This window comes from Sminthopsis crassicaudata, chromosome 3, assembly GCF_048593235.1.
Source record: "Sminthopsis crassicaudata isolate SCR6 chromosome 3, ASM4859323v1, whole genome shotgun sequence".
NCBI classification, from domain to species: domain Eukaryota; kingdom Metazoa; phylum Chordata; class Mammalia; order Dasyuromorphia; family Dasyuridae; genus Sminthopsis; species Sminthopsis crassicaudata.
The window spans coordinates 265,821,595-265,843,334 of record NC_133619.1 but is presented as its reverse complement, the minus strand read 5'-3'; the positions used below and the strand labels follow the sequence as shown (position 1 = coordinate 265,843,334).

Genomic DNA, 21,740 nt, shown 5'->3' with positions numbered 1-21,740 from the left:
CAGGGGGCGGGGGCAGGCTGGAGGATTTGGGACCCTGCTTCTATCTGGTAGTGAGCCTCAGGATGAAAGTGGGCAAGGGACCCTTCTCTAATTCCATAATGTTCTGGTAACATTTACCAACCAGTTTTGGGGGGAGGGAGCGAGGGAATTGCACGCTTACTATTTTAAGTCAATTTCCATCTCTCTTAGTCTAGATATCGACAATATCAGGTTTGGAAAGTGAAAATGCACATATAATTTAACAGTTGGCTTCCTAGCTCTAGATCGCAGTTTGATATTCTCCAAACTTTTTTCAAGTAAACACTGATTTTTAACTGAAATATTATTGCAGCGATCCATGGGTGATGTTATGGTAACAAGCTGCTGGAAATTCAGCTGCACCTAGAAGAGGGGCATGATGGGAAGACGCACTAGCATTCAGATCTTGACTCTATCGAGCCATTAATGAGCTAAATGACTTATCTGGGTCTTAAAAGAGAAAGTCGGACCGTTCTCTAATACTCCTTCCTGATACCTTGTTTGGTGTGAGGGGGAACTAGCAGTATGGAATCCCTTCCCCCACCTGGTGGCCTGTTGGGAGGTAGAAATTTCTTCGACCACTATTGAAGGAGAAATAAAATATAATAAATGATGCAAGGACTATTTGATGTCTTTAGATAAGAAACACTTAAATTTTGTCTAAATGGACTTCCTTAACAATTATATAAGTAGTTGGTTGCCTCCTTAGGATGTTTTCTCATTCCAATAATAAACCTTGTTAGCTTCATGACAAATATTCCCCCCAATCCCTCTTTTACCTTAACTGAGTCTTTTTTCTTTTCTATCCCTTGAAAGGTGTTAATTTATCTATCCTAAATTGCTATACAATGCTGCTGATTTATCTGTGTATTCTAAATGAGCTGAAAAGTTTTAAAAACAAAATCTGCTTGCTAGCAAGCTGAACCTGATCATCTTCTATCTCATGCTAATACATTTCTTTGATTCCTGTTTGGCCTCCTCTCTTTGAGCTCCCCTCCTCCCACCAGCAATCGGGCCTTCTTCCTTCCTCTCCCAAGACATTCATTCCCTGGCTCTAGCTATTAAAAAAAAAAAATAAAATAAAATAAAAAAATCTATGTTTTATTTATTCCAAAAGCATATATACCTCTCTTCTATCTGCAGAAGGAAATTGTTATTTATTAATTCCCAGACTTAATGCATTACAAAAACTATGACTAAAGCTTTAGACTGGGAACTACCATGGCATAGAACTTAGTTTTTTCTCTTTTGAGAATGATTGTGGGAAAGGGTTTGAACTAGAGCACTATAATATTGCTTGTACACCCTAATTTTAAAAAATATTTATGTGCATTATGCCATTTGCTCAAAAAGTTCTGATAACTATTTGAGTGTTTGCTATAGAACCAGCACTGTGGTAAGTGATGAGAATAATGAACAAACACATGAAAGTAAAATTTGAGGCTATGGTAGAACATGTAGTCTGAGCTATAATAAAGTACTCATTTGGGTAAAACCAAATACCACCACTACATTTCTGATGTGCAATTGGGCCCGGGATGTATATTACAGTCTAGATGAATCAGACAGCAGTTACCATTTATTGGTCTAGTTGAGAGGGTTAAGAGGTGTATAGGGTTAAAAAGATTAAAGTTAGTTGAGCTGTGCAGGAGATCCCCATTTATACCTGTTAGTATTCCATTGCTGTAATAACTATTAACTTCAGTCAGCCATTTTGAAAATATGTGTATAGTGGAGAAAGAACAAGACTGAGCTGGAATCAAAACAAATGCAACTCACAATTAGGAAAGTAGTTCCAAATATGTTGTAATGCTAAAAGCATATTTATCTTTAGAATTGTATATCTGCTGAAAACCTATTGTTGGAGAGGATACAGGAAGAAATGCTCAAGTACAAATGATATAGTGATAACAAAAATAATGCCAATAAATTATTGATAGTGGGAAAAAACCTCAAATGAGTAATTTCTATTTGTATGGACAGCTAGGTGGGTGGATAGAGCACTGGGCCAGGAGTTGAGACACCCTAAATTCATATTCAGCTTCAGATATTTCCTGGAGTCTGGGCAAGTCACTTAACACTGCTTCCTTTTCCTAATATGTAAAATGAATTGGAGAAGGAAAAGGCAAACCACTTTAGTATTTTTGCCAACAAAGGCCCAAAAGGGGTCATAAAGAGTCAGACAAGACTGAACAATTTCTTTATCTTCCACAGCCAAGGTTACTAAAAATAAGGCTAAGCTGGCCTGGGAAATGGGGAAAGATAAGAGCTAGAGGAAGGGAGGCTATTTCTCGAAACCAAGGATAATCTGCAAAATAGATTAGCTACTTGAAGAATTAGGTTGGAGTGTTCCCGGTTCAACTATACAGAACAGTCATGGGCTAAATAGAACATAGGTGGTTCTGTTTTCCTCTAGCTTTATCCCACTTATTATACTTAATTTGGGTTTGAAGAAGAAAGGAAAAGTAGAGGAAAGGGAAAGAGCAAAGAAGAGCATGTATGCTGTAAACTAGTTGATTTTAACCCAAAATTGGAAAGCTACTCATGAAAAAAACCTCTTAACCTTATTATATTAAAACTTTTTTTTTTTTTTTTTTTTTTTAAATAAGCATTGAGCACCAGTACCTCATCATGAGATAGAGGTGAATTTCTCTCTTTAGTCAACAAGCATTTATTATATGTCATCCAAGGCACTATGCTAGGTCCCTGGCCTCATGAAGCTTTCAATCAGGGAAAGCAATACCGAGGTCTGTATCGCATATAGCTGTAGTTTATTAGCAGTCCTCAACGCTTCAAATTCACTTTGTCATTTCTACCTCTAGAATCCCTTGTTTACTTCAAATTCAATTTAAACCTTCTAAATGAAGTCTTTCCTGATTCCCCAAAATTTTCACAAAATTATATACTTATTTTGCATGTGTGATAAATATGCATGTGTGTAGACACTACATACAGGCTGGAAAGGCAAGTTGAGGTTTTAAAGAACTGGGAGCGGTTCTCATATTTTACTTAAAAGTCAGTAAGGAAAGACTTGTTCAGACCTGTGCTTTAATCCATTCTCCAAACAACTGATTAGAGTTTCCTAAAGAGGGAAGGATTTTGAGACTGTTGGAATAGAATAGGAGCAGATTTCATCTAACATAATTGCCATGGTGCTGAGCATATCCCTTTCTTAAAGCTCTCTTTTTTATAAATAAAACATAAACTGATCATCAAAATGACCAAATGGGGATTCCACAGAACTCATAAAGAAACATGTTACTCAAAACCATTTTACAGGTGAACTTACAGTGCAGATTAAGGCATCTTTTTTTTTTTTTTTTTTTTTTTTTAATATGGCCAATGCAGTAATATGTGTTTTCAATATATTTTTGTTTCATTTTAATTCAAAACTTTTTCCCTCCTCCCTCTCTACTCAACACTAGAAAAGGCCTCTGACACAGATCTATAAATATGTGTAAAACCATACTGTGTATACTTCTATCCATTCTTTCTCTGGAGATGGATGGCATCTTCAAGGATGTTGAGTATAGTACTCAGAATAAGTGATCACAATTATTTTTTAAATAATATTGCTATTAGTATAACATTCTCTTAGTTCTGCTCACTTTACATTTCATTACTTCATTCAACTCCATATTAGAAAAATTTTAGAAAAAAATCAGTCAGGGTTGTTTTTTGTTTTTTGTTTTTTTTTAATTAATACTTTGTTTTTTCAAATACATGTAAAGATAAATTTCTACGTTCATTTTTGTAAAATTTTTATTTTTCAAATTTTTCTACCTCTCTCCCTTACCTCCCCCATCTCCAAGGTTTTGGTGATAATATATAGAAATGCTGATGATGTCTATAGATTTATTTTATATCCTGCTACTTTGCTAAAATTATTGTTTCAACTAGCTTTTTAGATGAATCTCTAAAATTTTCTAAGTGTATCTGTATCATATGAAAAGATCGACTTTATTATCTCATTGCCCATTCTGATTCACTTTATTTTTTCTCTTATTGCTTTTGCTATCATTTCTAATCCAGCATTGAAAATTTGTTATAATGTGCATCACTCTCAATATTATTAGGAAGACTTCTAGCTTATTCCTATTACAAATAATCTCACTGGTTTTAAGTAGATGCTTCTTATCAATTTAAGAAGAAATTTACTGATAACTATGCTTTTGAATATTTTTAATAGAAGTATTATATTTTGTCAAAAGCTTTTTTTACATCTATTGTAGTATATGATTTTTGTTACTTTTGTTACTTTTGCTATTGATATAATCAATTATGTTAATAGTTTTTCTTATGTTAAAGCATCCCTGAATTACTACTATACATCTCACCATGTTTATACATAGTCACCATCTATATAAACTTTGTGATATACTGTTACAATTTCCTGGCTAGTATTTTAGCTAGGATTTTTGCATCCGTATTCATTAATGAAATTGGTCTATAATTTTCTTTCTCTGTTTTTGCTCTTCCTGCTTTAAGACCCAGCACTATGTTTCATAAAAGGAACTGGGTAGTGTAAAGTACGGGCTAGCTGCCTGGAGGACTTCAGGGTCAGCCAGAGTCAGGCTGAATTAAAGTCCTTGGTCTTTAGGGGGAGAAGTGAAGGGCATAGGCAAGTTGGCAGGAGGCTCACCAAAGATCTCTCCTTGATTCTGGAGTCCAGAATCTCCACCTTTCTTCTCCTCCTCCTGCCACCAAGAGACTTTACCCTGTCTAACCACACCCTCTAAGCCTTGCCTAACACCAAGCATTCAGCAAGACCTATGGTGAGAAGAGCCAGACATATGCTAATAGAGTCATTGTCTCACTTCGAATAGGTAATTAGCCTGATGATATGATGGTATACTTAGAGAACTCCAGAGAATCTACTAAAAAGTTACTAGAAATAATCTACAACTTTAGCAAAGTTGAAGGATAACAAAATAAATCCATATAAATCATCAGTATTTTTATTCATCACTAATAAAATCCAATAGCAAGAGATACAAAGAGAAATTCCATTTAAAGTAACCGTCCGGGGCAGCTAGGTGGTGCAATGGATAGAGCACCAGCCTTGAATTCAGGAGGACCCAAGTTCAAATTTGGTCTCAGATACTTAACACTTTCTAGCTGTGTGACCCTGGGCAAGTCACTTAACCCCAGCCTCAAAATAACTAATAAATAAATAAATAAAGTAACTGTCAATAGTATAAAATATTTGGGAATCTATCTGACAAGGGAAAGTCAGTAACTATATGAGCAAAACTATAACACTTTCCACACAAATAAAGTCATATCTAAGCAACTGGAAAAAATATCAAGTGCTCTTGGATAGGTCGAGTAACTATAATAAAGATAAGAATACTACCTAAACTAATCTGTTTATTTAGTGCTATAACAATCAAACTTGCAAGAAACTATTTTACTGACCTAGAAAAATTCATCTAGAAAGTCAAGAATTTCAAGGGAATTAATGAAAAAAAAAAAAAAAAAAGCAAATGAAGGTGTTTTAGCTGTACCAGATCTAAAACTATATTATAAAGCAACAGTCATCAAAACCATTTGGTATTGGCTAAGAAATAGAGCCGTTGATTAGTGGAATAGGTTAGCTTCATGGAACAAAATAGTCAATTAACTATAGCAATCTAGTGTTTGACAAACCCAAAGATATTATCTTTTGGGATAAGAATTCACTATTTGACAAAAACTGCTGGGAAAATTGGAAACTAGGCATTTTCCCACACTTAACACCATATACTAAGATAAGATCAAAATGGGTTCATGATCTATACATAAAGAATGAGATTGTAAATAAACTAGAAGAACATAGGATACTTTACCTCTCAGACCTGTGGAGGAGGAAGGAATTTATGACCAAAGAAGAACTAGAGACCATTATTGATCACAAAATAGAAAATTTTGATGATATTAAATTTAAAAGGTTTTGTACAAACAAAACTAATGCAGACAAGATTAGAAGGGAAGCAATAAATTGGGAAAACATTTTTACATTCAAAGGTTCTGATAAAGGCCTCATTTCCAAAATATATAGATAATTGATTCAAATTTATAGGAAATCAAGCCATTCTCCAATTGATAAATGGTCAAAGGATATGAACAATTTTCAGCTGAAGAAATTGAAACTATTTCTAGTCATTTGAAAAGGTGCTCCAAATCATTATTGATCAGAGAAATGCAAATTAAGACAAATCTGAAATATCACAACACACCTCTCAGGTTGGCTAAGATGACAGGAAACGATAATGACCAATGTTGGAAAGGATGTGTCAGATTTTGTATTCAATTCAGCTCAAGCTGTACCCAGCTCCATTAAGAACTGCCCCCAGCTTATAGATTAAAAAAGAGCCAATTTTAAACTCACTCCTTGCAGAGGACCTAAGATGCAATTCCTGGCATAGCAGCAAACCTCTGCCCACTAGAATGATATTCTTTCAGCCTTACCCTCTCTTTATCCTCATGTATTTCCTAACAAGACCTTTCTGTTGAGATCTCTCTACTAGAAACTACTTCTCTGCCAGGATTTCTCCACTATTTTACTTCTCTGTCAGGACCTTGCCACTAAGGAATTCAGTCTTTCCTTTCTATTTATGCATAGCAAAGACTGACTTCCAAATGCCAATAATAAACTTCTTTTTATCAGTCTAACTTTTTGGGTTTGTAAATTCCTTTACAAAGGACCTCTGTGCTGCCAGAAGGGGATTCCCACAACTACCTACCTTGTGCGAATCCTAAAGGGGAATTAGGGAAGCCAAACCTCTTCATTTGGTTCCCTGAACTCCAAACCTGCCACTAACCATATAATTTAACTCTCTTTGCCTCCATTTCCCTTCTTCCCCTTCACTTTTTTATCCTTTGCAGTTTGTTTTCTGATGTCAACATTCAATTAAAATTGCTCTCTTCATTGTCACATTTGATAGATCTGATCAAAGGAACCTAGGACTTTTGAACCTTGATTGGCCTTCTACCTACCATACTACACCATTATCTAAATATAGTCCATTATAGTTGCCTTTAGTCTAGAATATTCCATGTGCTATTTATTTATTTGTTTATTTTCATACTTTCATTTATCCATATATGTATGTATTTGAACAGTATTCTAAAACTCGAAAATGGAACTTCCTTGTTTTAAGTCAGTTTTTAGGATTTTATTCTTAAATTATGAGATCTCACATTTTGTTAATTATTAACAACTTGTTGATTTTGTTATTGGCTCATTTCCTTATTAATTCTGTATGTGGGTTCTAAACTGTGCAAAGTAATCAACATGCCTATTCTTATATCCTCTCATAAATTAATAGAGATGTACCATCTTGTTTATTAATCAGTTAGTACTGAGCCTGCAGTAAACTCCTAGCTTATTTACAATTTATCTTTTTCTTTTTCTTTCTTTCTTTCTTTGTTTTTTTTTTTTGCTGAGGGAATTGGGGTTAAGTGACTTGCCCAGGGTCACACAGCTAGGAAGTGGTAAGTGTCTGAGTCCAGATTTAAAGTCAGGTCCTCCTGACTTAAGGGCTGGTGTTCCATCCACTGCACCACCTAGCGGCCCCAACAATTTATCTTTTTATTTGTAAGGCCTTTGTCTTAAAAAAATTTTCTGTGCTCATACTTGTTTGTTTGTTTGTTTACATAGTGATCACACAATTTATTGCCATAGCAAATTGTAATATGTAGAAATATAATATTGGTAGTAAAAAAAAAAAAGTTCACAGAGTAAAGTGCTAATCTATTCTATAGGAAAGATGCTTAGCAATATATAGTAGTGAGGATAACAGATTGCGGGAAAGCTAAGGTTTGGCAGGGTAAAATTGGCTATAAGGTAAAAAGGCAAGGAACACAAGAGAAGAGGCTAGTATGGAATCACATTGTTCACCAAAGGCCCACAGGAGAAAAGGAGGAGATGGTGATACTTGGGAAAAGATCTGAAGAGTAAGGAAGAAGCAAGTTAGGGGTTGCCAAGCAGGGTGAGAGGGTGAATGGTAGCAGATAGAGGAATTTTCATCTACAGTAATATCAATTAATAAATTTGGAAGTGGCATCTATTTATGGCTGATGATATAATCAAAGGTATGATTGTCTCTGTGTTTAGCTGAGGTAGAATGGGGAAATAGGTCATAGAAATGAACAAGTTGAGAAATTGAGGTAAGGGTATTTTAAGAAGTATTGATCTATATATTCTGAAGTTTCCTAGTGAGTGAAAGAGTTGGGAAGGGCAGAAAGACTATGACAGAATTCAGTGAGGAAAGAAGGAAAGTATCCTGCATATATGTAGACTACAGCAATTAGAATCTTGATTGGGAGATAAATACTGCTGCTTGAGTGAAACTCAAAGGAGAGGATATTACTGAGAGATAGTGGTAAAGGAAGAGTCTGGATATGGCAATTGAAAGCAAAGATTGTTTTGACTCACCTACCTCAACCAATGATTTGGAGGTCAGAGTAAAAATGCAACCATTGGCAGAAAGGAGGGCATGGAAATTTGAATCATCAGGAGGAAGCCAAGACATAATAAGTGCAAGAAACTGGAAGGAATGATAAAATTTCTAATATGAAAGCAAGTTTGTTTTCTATAAAGCAAATATTCCATAGAATACAGTGTAAGGTCTGGATAGATCATATGTTGAAGGTGAGGTGGTTTAAATTGGGTCAGTGGGTGATAGGGAACACTATTAATGAAAGAATAGATATTAAAGGTGACTTTTACAGTTCCATGGTTTTGGCCTCCAACATAAAGTAATACCCCATATCCATGACAAAAGGAAGAAGAATGAGTAGGGAAGAAACAACTTAATGTAGTGAAAATAGTACTAGACCTGGATATAGTATAATAGTACTAGAATTCTGGATTCTTTTTAACTGTTCACACTCTGTCATTAAATAGCTATGTGTTCTATGCAATTTACTTCACATTTGGGACCTCACTTTCTTATCTGTAAAATGAATGACTTGATCTTCAAGGACCAGAAGTGTGTTGGAACCAGCTCTAACCAGTTATTAAATTTTCAAATGAGTGTTTACACCTCAGAAATCTGCAATTGCTACAAATTAAGGCCCGATTTATTTTGTGAGGTCTAGATTTAACAAAGTGTAAATATTGTAGATTTAAATTTAAAAGTGTGAGAATACATGAAGTAGATTAATAACTAGAACATCCTGTATTTCTCTATAAACATTGCTTAGGCTCAGCTGCAGTACAAAGACTCAGAATTTAATCACCAGACTAGAGACCTAGTGACTGTCAGCTATCATTTGGCATTTATATACCATTTTAAGGTTTGCAAAGTGTTTTACATCCATTATCATATATCCCTGCTAAGTACTCTTCCAGGTCTACCATTCTCTGAAAAGGAAGGTAGAAAGTTTGTTTGGTTATCTGATCAATTAGACACATTTTAAAACCTCTAGGGAGAGGAGGAAGAGACAGGGAGAAAGAGACACACAAAAATTCACAGAGAAATTGAGAGAGAGAGAGAAAGAGAGAGAAACAGGATTTATATTCTTTTATATTCTGTAAACAATGTAATTTAAAGTCCATCTGCTTCATAATTTTGCCACAGCATGGTACTATTTGTCCCTTCTAATTAAACTGAAATACTCACTATTCTAGTTGCTAGGGGAAAAAATATAGGGTAATTATCTTTAAAAGGTCATTCTTTAAGCAGATTTTCATTATCTGATAATAGAAAAAAAATCTGCTGACCCTTTTCTGTTAGTACTAATTAATTTATTAGTTAGGTCTTTCAAAAGTACAGAAAATTTAGGCCTGAGATGGTGAAATAAATAACCACTCAATTTAAATTTCTTTACTAAAGTCCTTCATTTCATCATGAAGGTAACCCTGTGTTCTCTAATCCTGAAACTCCAGAGTACAAGTGCTAGTAAATTGGACCAAACAAGAAAGATTTCAGAATGTTAACTGGCTGTGTTTATGGTTCATGAGCCTGTCAAGTTAAATGCCTAAACTAAACTAAACTAAACTAAACTAAAAAGTTGCCTTCAGTTAACAAATTCTTGTTGGGTACAGCAATTCATAAAAACTTTTTGTTAAAGATAGGAAGTGGCTGTAATCTGTATTGGTGGAAGGAATACCTATACTGATAAAATTTTGGGGCTTTTGAACTATCTAAGTGTGAATTAAGAGAAAAAAAGAGTACAGAAATTATATCTCACCAATAAAACAGACTTAAGAGATATAGACTTACCAGAATGGGTCCTCAAGTATAGAATGACAACTGGCCAAAGTCAAGGTAAATAGGACTAGGGAAGGCAAATTTTACTCATTTCATTGTTTTGCCTTGAGCCTATTTTGAACACTAAATTATACAACTTTCTGTAAAATGCTTTTGGCATGTTTCCTAAACCAGGATCTTTATACTTCCCTCTAAAAATAACAACATAAAGGAGAACACTGCTAAAAAGAGAAAATAAAAATAGAAAATAAACAAAGCTATGATAAGACCTAATGTAATTTTTAATATATATAGCTAAAATACAAAAAACAAACCCCCCAAATCCTGATTTAATATTCTGATGGATCTATGATGATATCAGTGTAGGCACTCTCTCCATTAGTGTTAAATTGCAATCCATCTCAAATGGAAAATTAGAGAAGAAAGGGAAGGGGGGAAGGGAATAATCATTTATTAAGTACTAACACTGTTAGTTAGTTATCTCATTAGAACTCTGGATAAAAAAATTTTAAAAAGCTTAGAAGAAAGATTAATGGCTTAGAGTTTAGAGCTTAGAGCAGAAACTTGAAAGGGAAAAGACCAGGATTGTTTTAAAATATACAAAATAAGAAAAGGTAAATATAATGAATAATGAGAAGCATAGAAAAACTTAGATGAACAGGTACAAAGGCAAGCAGTCAAGAAAATGTGTCACAGTTCTCTTTTAATGTCCAGATCCAGTTTCCCTAATTGTCCTATTCAGTTACTCTGCCTCAGGTTATAACCATTCCCTCTTAATGTACGGCTAAAGGTCTAGTAAAAGGACTTTAGGCTATACTTACTCCCTCTTAATGTTTGATGGGATAAAGGTCTTTATCCATTTTAGGCATCATTAGAATATCAGGAGCCTCTCCAGTACCTCCATCCATTATGTCATCCTAAGTGCCTCCCCCCATTAGGTCAGCCCCATCCAGGTACCTCCCCCATTATGTCATTGTTCTTGTTATCCCATAAAAGAATGCAGTATCCGATATTCAGGGCTGGATTCTTTGAGATGATATCTCAGGCCTGGGACCAACCATGGATCCATTGGTCCCAGTAAATTTCTCCATTTAATAAATTCTGTATTGAATACTCTAATCTCTGTCTTGCTCAGTTTCTTCGGCATTACAAAAACAGTATACAGAATGACTATAACCACATAAAGAAGAAAGAATAGTCACAGACCTGAAACATTTGAAAACATGTAGCAAAATTTGAAAGAATAAATCTGGTCCCAAAAACCAGATAGGAGAAAATATTTCCCTCTACTCCTTAGCAGAGGAATAAGGTCCTATGGGTCTGGAAAATAATATATGAGATTTTGAAAAATGTATTGATTAGGTTTGCTGAATTTTTTACCTCTTTTTCTTTTTTGTCTTTAAAAAATAAAAATCTTTATTATAAGGGATAGCATTCTGGGAGGGGCATTAGGATACAAGAGGAAATGTGGATAATGCAAAAATAATGAAATCAAAATGCAAATTTAAAAATTCAAAATTTCAACTCTTAATTTGAAAAAATAATCAAAATAATATGAATGGCAAAGTTTGTTGTCATAGCAAAGAACTGGAAACAAAACATACTTATCAATTGGAAAATAGCTAAGCAAATCATAACATAATGTTAATATATAATTCCCCCCTTCCCCACCCCCATTATCTATTACTGTAGAGATTAATAACATTCTCCTAGTTTCTTGGGCTCAGACCTAGGAATTATCCTAGATTCCTTAGTATCTCTTAACCATCTCCCTTCTTCCTCCCAAAGATCTAAGGAGTTCCAAGGCCTGTGGATTTAACCTTTGCAATATCAGAATTCAGTCTGACATTCAGTGTATGAATGACATTCAGTGCTCTGTCATTCTTTCTAGCTGTTCTCTGTGTATGTTCTTATTCCTCCCTTTGAATTGTTGTCTTCCTGGGCTTCCTTTAAGTCCCAATTAAAATTCTGCCTTCTTCAGAAAGCCTTCCCTAACCCCTCTTAATTCCAGGCTTTCTCTTTGTTCACTACTTATTTTCCTATAATACAGTTTGCTTTGCAATTTGTTTGCATATTATCTTTTCCATTAGATTGCAAGCTCCTTAAGGATAAGAATTGTCCTTTATGTCTTTTTGTTTCCCCAGAATTTAGCATAGTGCTTGTACATACTAGGCATTTAATAAATGCTTATCGATTTACTAATTGAAATTATGGGCATGATGAACTTAATGAAGTTTGGAAAGACATTAATGTAAAACCCTATACACAGTGACTTTTATTATTGTTGTTCAATTATTGTAGTTGTATTTTATCCTTTATGACTCCCTTTGAGGTTTTCCTGGCAAAGATACTGTATCTTTGCCATTTCCTTCTCCAGTTCATTTTTACATATAAGAAAACTGAGGCAAACAGCATTCAGTTATTTGTCCAGGGTCACACAATCAAGAAGAGTCTGCAGCTGAATTTGAACTCAGGTCTTCCTGACTCCAAGCCCCTGCATTCTATTCACTGAGCCATCTAGTTGCCTTCTCCACAATGCTTAGAACAATGCAAATGAAAATAACAATAGCAAATATAAAATAAAAATGGCATAAACTAAGATTTGCAAAATGTTCATGACTGGGCTTGATTCCAAATAAGAAATATGAATGTGAGAAGATGATTCACCCTTCATTTTTGCAGTGGTAGCAGAATATGGGTGGGAAACATTGTAGTATCAGATTTTTTTGTTTTGTTGGTTACTTTTTATGAGTATTTTTCCTTCTACTTTTTAACCTTCCATCTTTAAGGAAGAAGAATGCAATAAGAAATGCAGATGATATAAAAACAAAAGATATCAATAAAATTTATTTTTAAAATTAAAAAGAAAATGTATAGCAGACAAGACTAGAAAACTCAAGAATTTAGTTCATGCAAGTGTAGAGATCCTTATCTCAACTAACACTGATGAGTCAGGTCCCCTGACAGCTTCAGGATACAGCTCTTCCTCAGAGTTCTAGGGATATCCCTGAGGGGAGATTATGATATTTTTCTTTAAAATCATAAGTTTGAGCCCCCATTCTATTGTGATCTTTCCAGTATTAATTGCTAGTTATAGCTAGTCTATCCCTTATACCATTGATTGACCTACTGATTGCCATTCCATTATCATTTAATGTTAATTAATTTTTACAAAAATATTGAGAAAATGCAGCAAGATCAGAAGTACCAATATGTTTACCTGAAACAGGAGCATACTCTTCTTAGTCCCTTGGGATAAGGGCTCAAACTTAAAGCCTTAATAATGTTGTGCCACAGTTCTCTTTTATTGTCCTGACCCACTTTCCCTAATTGTCCTATTCAGTTACTCTGTTTAGGTTATAACCATTCCCTCTTAATGTTTGATGGGATAAAGGTCTTTATCCATTTTAGACATCATTAGAATATCAGGAGCCTCTCCAATACCTCCATCCATTATGTCATCCTAAGTGCCTCCCCCCATTAGGTCATCCCCATCCAGGTACCTCCCCCATTATTCGTCCTTTTTGTTACTCTATAAAAGAATCTTGTATCCGACATTCACTGCTAGATTCTTTGAGACTATAATCTCATTCAGCCCTGGGACCAAACCATGGATCCATTTGGTCCCAGTAAAATTCTCCATTTAATAAATTATTCAATTGTTCTCTAATCTCTATCTTGCTCAGTTTTTGAGGCATTACAATATAAAGCTTACCCACAAGTTCTCTCTTAATGCAGCCTAGCCAATGGATTCCCAATTTGGTAGCTTGGCTGTGGGGTCAATCTGTGATTGAATTGGATCCCAGTCATTCATTGGGCCTATGTTCATATACTGAGTTTCTTTGCCTTAGACTGTCGTGGACATAGACATGCTTCTTGGACTTCTGGTTCCTCTAATTCCAATATATATAAAATAGGAATTAATAAGGCATTAATCATCTAAACTTTTTGATTCTCATTAAAAAACAGATAAGGAAGACTCATAAATAAGTGAACTTAACCTACTGTTCAATAATCCTGAAAAGATAGACTACCTTCGCAAGAACTACTATTTGAAAAGATTTAGTGGGAAAACTTGGAACTAGGCTGTCAGAAGCCAGGTTTATACCAACATCTTACATTGATTGTATTATATATTGAATTAAAAATAAATACATTCTCCATCACTTTTGCCTGGAAATTGCCATCAAAATAAGGGAATGTTTTCTCTTATATCCCTGTTCTGTTTTGGCAAATTTTTATAATCGTGTAGGATAGTTAGAACACAATATTAAGTATATAAGCAAATTTTTAGGAGCACATCTGACTTAGTTTATATATAGTAAGATGCAGTATGCTAGCTACATATTGCTGGTCTAATTAAAGATCCTTTAATTTCTCAATATTATGAGGATAATTAAGAAAATTATGCATTAAGTCTGTGGAACTAGGATATTCTATTAATATGAGAACTGTTCTATTTAAGAAAAGGAATAGATATCATAGAAGATGTAACATACTTTTGTTAAGAAGTCTGTTCATTTGAACACAGCTAAAAATTAAATGATTTTATTGTAAGTTATATGTTCATTGCTTTAAACTCTAAACTGGGATTATTTTAAATTGTTACTCATTGTATTTATGTATTCATCCCAGAACCTTTTATTAGCTTTAGATAAATCTGATAACTTTAGATGAATTCATTTTTGTATACATTCTATAATTTTGGCTTCTGATTTCTGTTTGTAGATATAGATAGGTAGTATAGGTGATAGGTAAAATTGAGAATTCTCTGGCCTAATAAAAACTGTGAGGTTTGAACTAATTTTCATTATCCTACCTGTTTATTGGCAAAGTAAAAAAAGTGTTTTTAGATCAATTTTGTAGGAAACTTCTACGAGTGACCTGAACTGGAGAAAAGCTGTATCAGGATGTTTCTAGAGGAAAGGAAATATCTATTTTTTCCCTTTTCATCTTTTATCTTTCAGGTCTACTTATCAAAAGGGACTGCCCTCTTTAATTTTATCAATGTTATCAAAGGGGATTGCCCCTTTTGATTTTTGTCATGTTATCCAATTTTCTATTTTTCCTTTCATATTGTCCTCCCCTCATCAGGTCTAAAAGAGATGGTCAAATGACCATCCTTTTATAACCTGTTGCTAATAAAATTATTAAATTGTTCCCCCCAACAATTGTTTATTCTCACAACCATTGTTTTTTTCAGTCATGTTCCACTCTTTATGAACCCATTTGGGATTTTCTTGACAAAGATACTAGAGTGCTTTGCAATTTATTTCTGCAGTTCTTTTTACAGATGAGGCAAACAGTGTTAAATGACTTTCTGGGGTCCCACAACTAGTAAGTGTCTGAGGCCATATTTGAACTTGGGAAAGCAGTTTTTGGGACTCTAGGCCCAATACTAAAAACTGTACAACCTAGTTACTTCAAATCTGAGTGGTAGATGCTTGATATTTTTTCATTTTTATTGATGAGGAAACTGAGGTAGACAAAAGTTGTGATTTCCTAGGATCACACAGCTAGTAAGTGTCATGTTCTGAATTTTAACTCAGGTCTCCCTGATTCCAAGTCTGATAGTCTATCTACTGCACCATTCCTCCTTCCCTGTTTTTCTAACTTATTTATAATGTGACCGTTTATATTTAAGTCATATATCCATTTAAAGTTTACTGTGGTATATACTGATCTAAACTTTAATTTTTATTTAACTACTTTCAAGTATTCCAAGCAGTTTTAGTCATATAGTAGATCATTACCCCAAGTGTTGAAGTCTTTGGCTTTGTCAAACATCTACTATTACTATGTTTATTTCCTTCTGGGTTTTGTGTGTGTATGTGTGTGTGTGTGTGTGTGTGTGTGTGTGTGTGTGTGTGTGTGTGTGTATGTGTACCTAATCAGTTTTACTGATCTATTATTATTGTTTGTGGTGTAGTTTGAAATTTTACTAAGTCTCTTTCTTTCCCATTTTTTTCTTTTTTGATATTCCTGAATTTTTGTCTCTCCAGATAAAGTTTATTATTTTTTTTACCTATATAATTTACTTTTTTTTAAAGTTAGATTCAGTTACCACTGCATAAATCAATTAAGTCATGTTGTCATTTTTATTGTGTTTTCATAACTGAGTGCTGAGTCATTAACATTTCTCCAATTTTTCATGTAGGTCTGAGGCAATTGGGGTTAAGTGACATGTCCAGGGTCACACAGCTAGGAAGTGTTAAGTATCAGACTTCACATTTGAACTCAGGTCCTCCTAACTTCAGAGCTTGTGTTCTATTCATTGCGCCACCTAGCTATCCCAGTTTATATTTCTAAAAGGGTAGTTTATAGTTATATTTTTGTAGTACCTGTCGTGTGTTTTACTAAGTAGATGACAAAAAATATTTTAATATATTTTACATGGAATTGCTTTAGCTCTTCTCATTGAGTTTTATTGGTAATATACAGAAAAACTAATGATTTACATGTGGTTATTTTATATCCTGCCATTTTATTGAAATTATTACTTTAATCAATTTTTAGATTTAGAGAATTTTACAAAACCAAAAATAGCTTTTTCTTCTATCTTTTTCCTAGGTTTGGTTTCTCTGTTTTTCTAGTTTTATTGCAATAACATTTTCAGCATTATATTGAATAGTAATGAAGATAATGAATACCTTTATTTTAATTAAAGCTTTTTATTTTTCAAAACATATTCATGGATAATTCTTCAATATTAATCCTTGCAAAACCTTGTCTTCCAATTTTTCCCCCTTTCCAACATGATAAGTAGTCCAATATTTATTAAACATGGTAGAAGTATATGTTAAATCCAATATATGCATACACATTTATATAATTATCTTGCTGAACAAGAAAAATCAAATCAAACCAGAAAAAATGAGAAAGAAAACACAATGCAAGCAAACAATAACACAAAGAATGAAAATGCTATGTTGGGAACTACACTCAACTCCCACAGTCCTCTCTCTGGGTGTAGATGACTTTATCACAAGACCATTCTAACTGGCTTGATTCATCTCATTGTTGAAGAGAGCCACATCCATCAGAATTAGTCATTGTATAATCTTGTTGTTGCTGTGTACAATGATCTCCTGGTTCTGCTCATTTCACTCAGCATCAGTTCATGTAAGTCTCTCCAGGCCTTTCTGAAATCATTCTTCTGGTTGTTTCTTACAGAACAATAATATTCCATAACATTCATAGATCATAACTTATTCAGCCATTCTCCAACTGATGGGCATCTACTTAGTTTCTAGTTTCTTGCCACTACAAAGAGCTGCCATAAACATTTTTTGTATATGTGGATCCCTTTTCCTCCTTTAAGATCTCTTTGTGAAAACTTTTTTTTTTTTAACTTCTTTATTCCTGGTGTTAGATTATATATATATATTACTTATCATATTAAGGAAAGGCCTATTGATTGGTACACTTTTCAATGTTCCTAATAAAAATGGATATTGAGCTTTTTCAGAAACCTTTTTTGACATATATTGATATAATATGATTAATATGATCTTTTATATTTCTATTATTTTATTTAACTAATACTGCACTAATGGTATGAATTAAATTCAACCATAGGGTATATAGTCTTTTTTAAATGGTCCAATAATCACTTTTAATGTAATTATGTTAATATATATTAGGTATGAGGAGAAACATTGTAGTGAAACTGTGCCTCTTATATATACAAGTTGTGTGACTCTTGACAAATGACTCTTTTTAGGGTTCTTGATAGTTCTCTAAGATTGCAAATTGCAGAGAAGGTGCCAACTTTCATTGGTAGAGTTTGCTCCCCCAGGAGTTTCCTGTACTAATGAAGTCACAGATTCATATTCTGTTCCTAGCTATCAAAGATATTTATAGTTTTATTACAGTTATAGAGTCTATGGCAGGGGCTCTCAAACTACAGCCCGAGGGCCAGATGTGGCCTGCTGAGGATGTTTATGCTGCTTGCCAAGTTATGGCAAATGGGCTGAGGGGCTGAGATAGAGGGTGAGTTTTTGTTTTTACTACAGTCCGGCCCTCCAGCAGTCTGAGGGACAGTGAACTGGCCGGCCCCCTATTTAAAAAGTTTGAGGACCATTGGCTATGGTTTTATTTTTCTATCTCTCACTGGATCAGCTATTGAGACTATATCTGTGTCATAGAAAGATTGTAGTAGGATTTCTTTTTCTTTGTAAACAGTTTATGTAATTTTAGAATTGTATTCTTTGACTATACAATATGTAATATGCAACAATTTGCTAGCAAGGGCAACTAGGTGATGCAGAGCACTGACTCTGAAGTTAGTAGAACCTGAATTGGAATCTGACCTTAGATATTTACTAGCTATATGACCCTGGACATAAATAGGTAGGAGGTTTACATCTGAAAATTAAAATAATTTACTCAAAATATATGACTAAAAAAAGCAGTTGGACCCATCATATGGTGAGAGTGAGGGATAAAAGATGGTTGATGACACTGGTACTAATGAAACATTAAAAAACATAAGGCAAGGTCTTTAGCAAGTTGGGTAGATTCTCTATGGAGAATTTGAGAGTTCTTGGGAAAAAATTGTATTCTAACAGAAGGCATGGATCAGTCTCAATCTTCACCACTGGTGGAAGGATGCACATTGATTTGAGTCTAGATATACTGAAGTGTAGGTTTTTTCCATTCCAACTAATTTATTTTGTCTGGAAATCTTAATTGGAGACCGTGCCACACAAGATTATGAAAGAACTATTTAGTTTGGAGAAAAAATGATTTAGGGGTTATGATGATTATCTTCAAGATTTTGAAGTGCTGACACATAGAAAAGGGATTAGAAAATCCATCCACAAGGGCAGAATTAGGATAAATGGGGGCACTGGCAGATTCAAAGCCAGCACCTTTTATATAAATTCACAAACACGTCTGTTACTTCAGTCTCACAAGGAGAGAGGATGGAAGGAGGTGTACTGAGACTAGTAAAGTTTGTGTAGACTAGAATGAAATACAAGTTAGGGATTTTGTTACTCTCAGGTAGATATAATAAAGATAGGAATATAAAACATTGTTCTGACAATTTCACTCAGCTTTTCCTTTCTGTCTTTAGGAATGTTCATAGGGTTGAAGAGAGGAAGTATTTTAGACTTTTGTTCCTTGGAATAACTGGATACCATTGGGGATTTCAGACTGACAATAAGCAATTTAATAGACGTTAACAGAGTGCAACCTCTGCTCCCCAGTAGATGGTAGCAGAGAGCAGCTGAAGTGGAAGGGAAGACCCAGAAGTAGCCGAAAACAATATGATGATGTCACCAAAGGATATTAACAGCTCTGTATAATAAGGGTATGACATGTATGTGTCATGATCATGTGTTTCCCTATGAATGTATCTTAGCCACATAAGTACTCTATATGGATTTCTTCTATGTATGTTCCCTAGTCACATATTTCCTGCACATATGCATTCCTCCCACTGGTCATATAGGTAGACCTAGGGAAGGGTCTTCTCCCTATTGGCAAGGGAGAGATCTTTGATCTTTCCATGTCACTTAATTTGGTATGTTGTCTTTTTCTAATTTTTTAAAAAAAACCTTTTATTTTAGCAAATACATGCAAAGGTAGTTTTCAATATTCACCTTGTAAAAGCTTTTGTTGCAACTTTTTCTCCCTCCTTCCCCTCTCTCCCACTGCCAGAGACAGCAAAAAATCCAATATAGGTTAAACATGTTCAGTTCTTCTAAACATAATTCCATATTTATCATGCTGTGCAAGAACAATCGGATCAAAAGGTGAAAAAAAAAAAATGAGAAAAAAGCATCCAAACAACAAAAAATAAAAGGGAAAACCCTATGCTTTGATCCACATTCACTCTCCATAGCCCTCTCTCTGGATGCAGATGGCTCTTTCCATCAGAAGTCTATTGAAATTCCCTTGAATTACCTCATTGTTGAAAAGAGCCAAGTTCATCACACTTGATCATCACATAATCTTACTGTTACTGTGTACAATGTTCTTTTGGTTCTCACTTCACTCAGCATCAATTCATGAGTTCAGTCTGCATCAAATATTTCCAGACTTTTCTAAAATCAGTTTGCTTCATCATTTCTTATAGAGCAATAATGTTCCATTATATTAATATACCATAACTTATTCAGCCATTCCCCAACTGATGGGCATCTCAAAGAGATCTTAAAAAAGGGAAAAAGACCTACATGTGCAAAAATGTTTGTAGTAGTTCCTTTTGGAGTGGCAAGGAACTGAAAATATGTTCTTTTTAAATTTTACTTAGTAATAGTGTCTTCCCTCATTCATTATTTCCTATTTATCCTAAATATAAATTGTTTTGTATATATTTGCAGGTTGTCTTCCCCTTTCTAATGTAAGCTCCTTGAGAACAGGAACTATTTTTTTTTTCTTCTTCTTCTTTGTATTCCCAGCTCTTAGCTTGGTACATAGTGGGTACTTAATAAATGTTTATTGATTGATTGAAGTAAGCCATGGTAGTGAGTTTTGATTTTAAATGGATGCTGACTTACACCCACAGTTCTCCCTCCTTTTAAAAGAAAATTTAATGGGAACAAATTAAATTTATTTACTTATACAATAAACTTTACAATGTTTTACATTCTAAAGGAAATGTATTTTTTCATGTATTTGATTTATTTAATATTTTTCCCTATTCAAAAAATTCTTTTTACATTTGTTTTTAAAAATTTTGAGTTTTAGGTATTCTTCCTTATCACTATCCACAGTTAAGAAACCCATGTGAAGTTATGAAAAACATTTCCATAAAAGTTAATTTGTGAAAAAAACATAGATCTCCCATCCTAATAAAAATAAAAATTCTCAAGAAAAATGGCAGAGACGAGAGAGAGAATGCTTCAGTCTGTATTCAAACACAATCAGTTCCTTCTCTGGATGTAGATTGGATTTTTCAAAAATCCTTTGGTGTAGGCATGGATGATTATACTCCGAGAATAGCAAAGTCATTCACCACTGGTCATCCCAGAACATTGCTATTACTTTGTATATAGTACATTTCACTTTGTTTGGGTTCATGGAGGACTTTCCAGGTTTTTTTTTTCCTAAGAAAATTTTGCTCATTTTCCATAGATTGATAAAATTCCATCATAAACACACACCATAGTTTATTGAGACATTCTTTAATTGATGGGTATCCCCTCTATTTCTATTTCTATTTGTGTTTTGTTTTTGTTTTTTGGGGGGGTTTTGTCCTGAGAAGAGAGCTGCTATGAATATTTTTTATATAAGCCATTTTTAAAAAAAATCTCTTGATATTCATGCGTAGTAATGGTATTGTTAAGTAAAAGGATATGCATGAATTTATAGCCTTTTGGGCACAGATCATATCTTTTGATAATTTATCAATTGGGGCAAAGCTCTTAAAGGAATTTTTGACATGCAACATCTATTCTTTTGCTCCACTAACCTTTTTTAATAGGACTTGATATTGAATTCACAAGATTTGACTATTCTTTAATGATTTGTCATGAAAACACTATTTTATGATATAGAATTAAGTGTACCCTT

At 34.0% G+C, this 21,740-nt stretch overlaps 1 pseudogene; it reads left to right on the top strand.

The window, feature by feature from the left end:
• Positions 1–337: 337 nt before the first annotated feature.
• LOC141562016 (3-phosphoinositide-dependent protein kinase 1 pseudogene) overlaps positions 338–21,740 on the top strand; it is a 44,513-nt pseudogene continuing 23,110 nt past the window's right edge.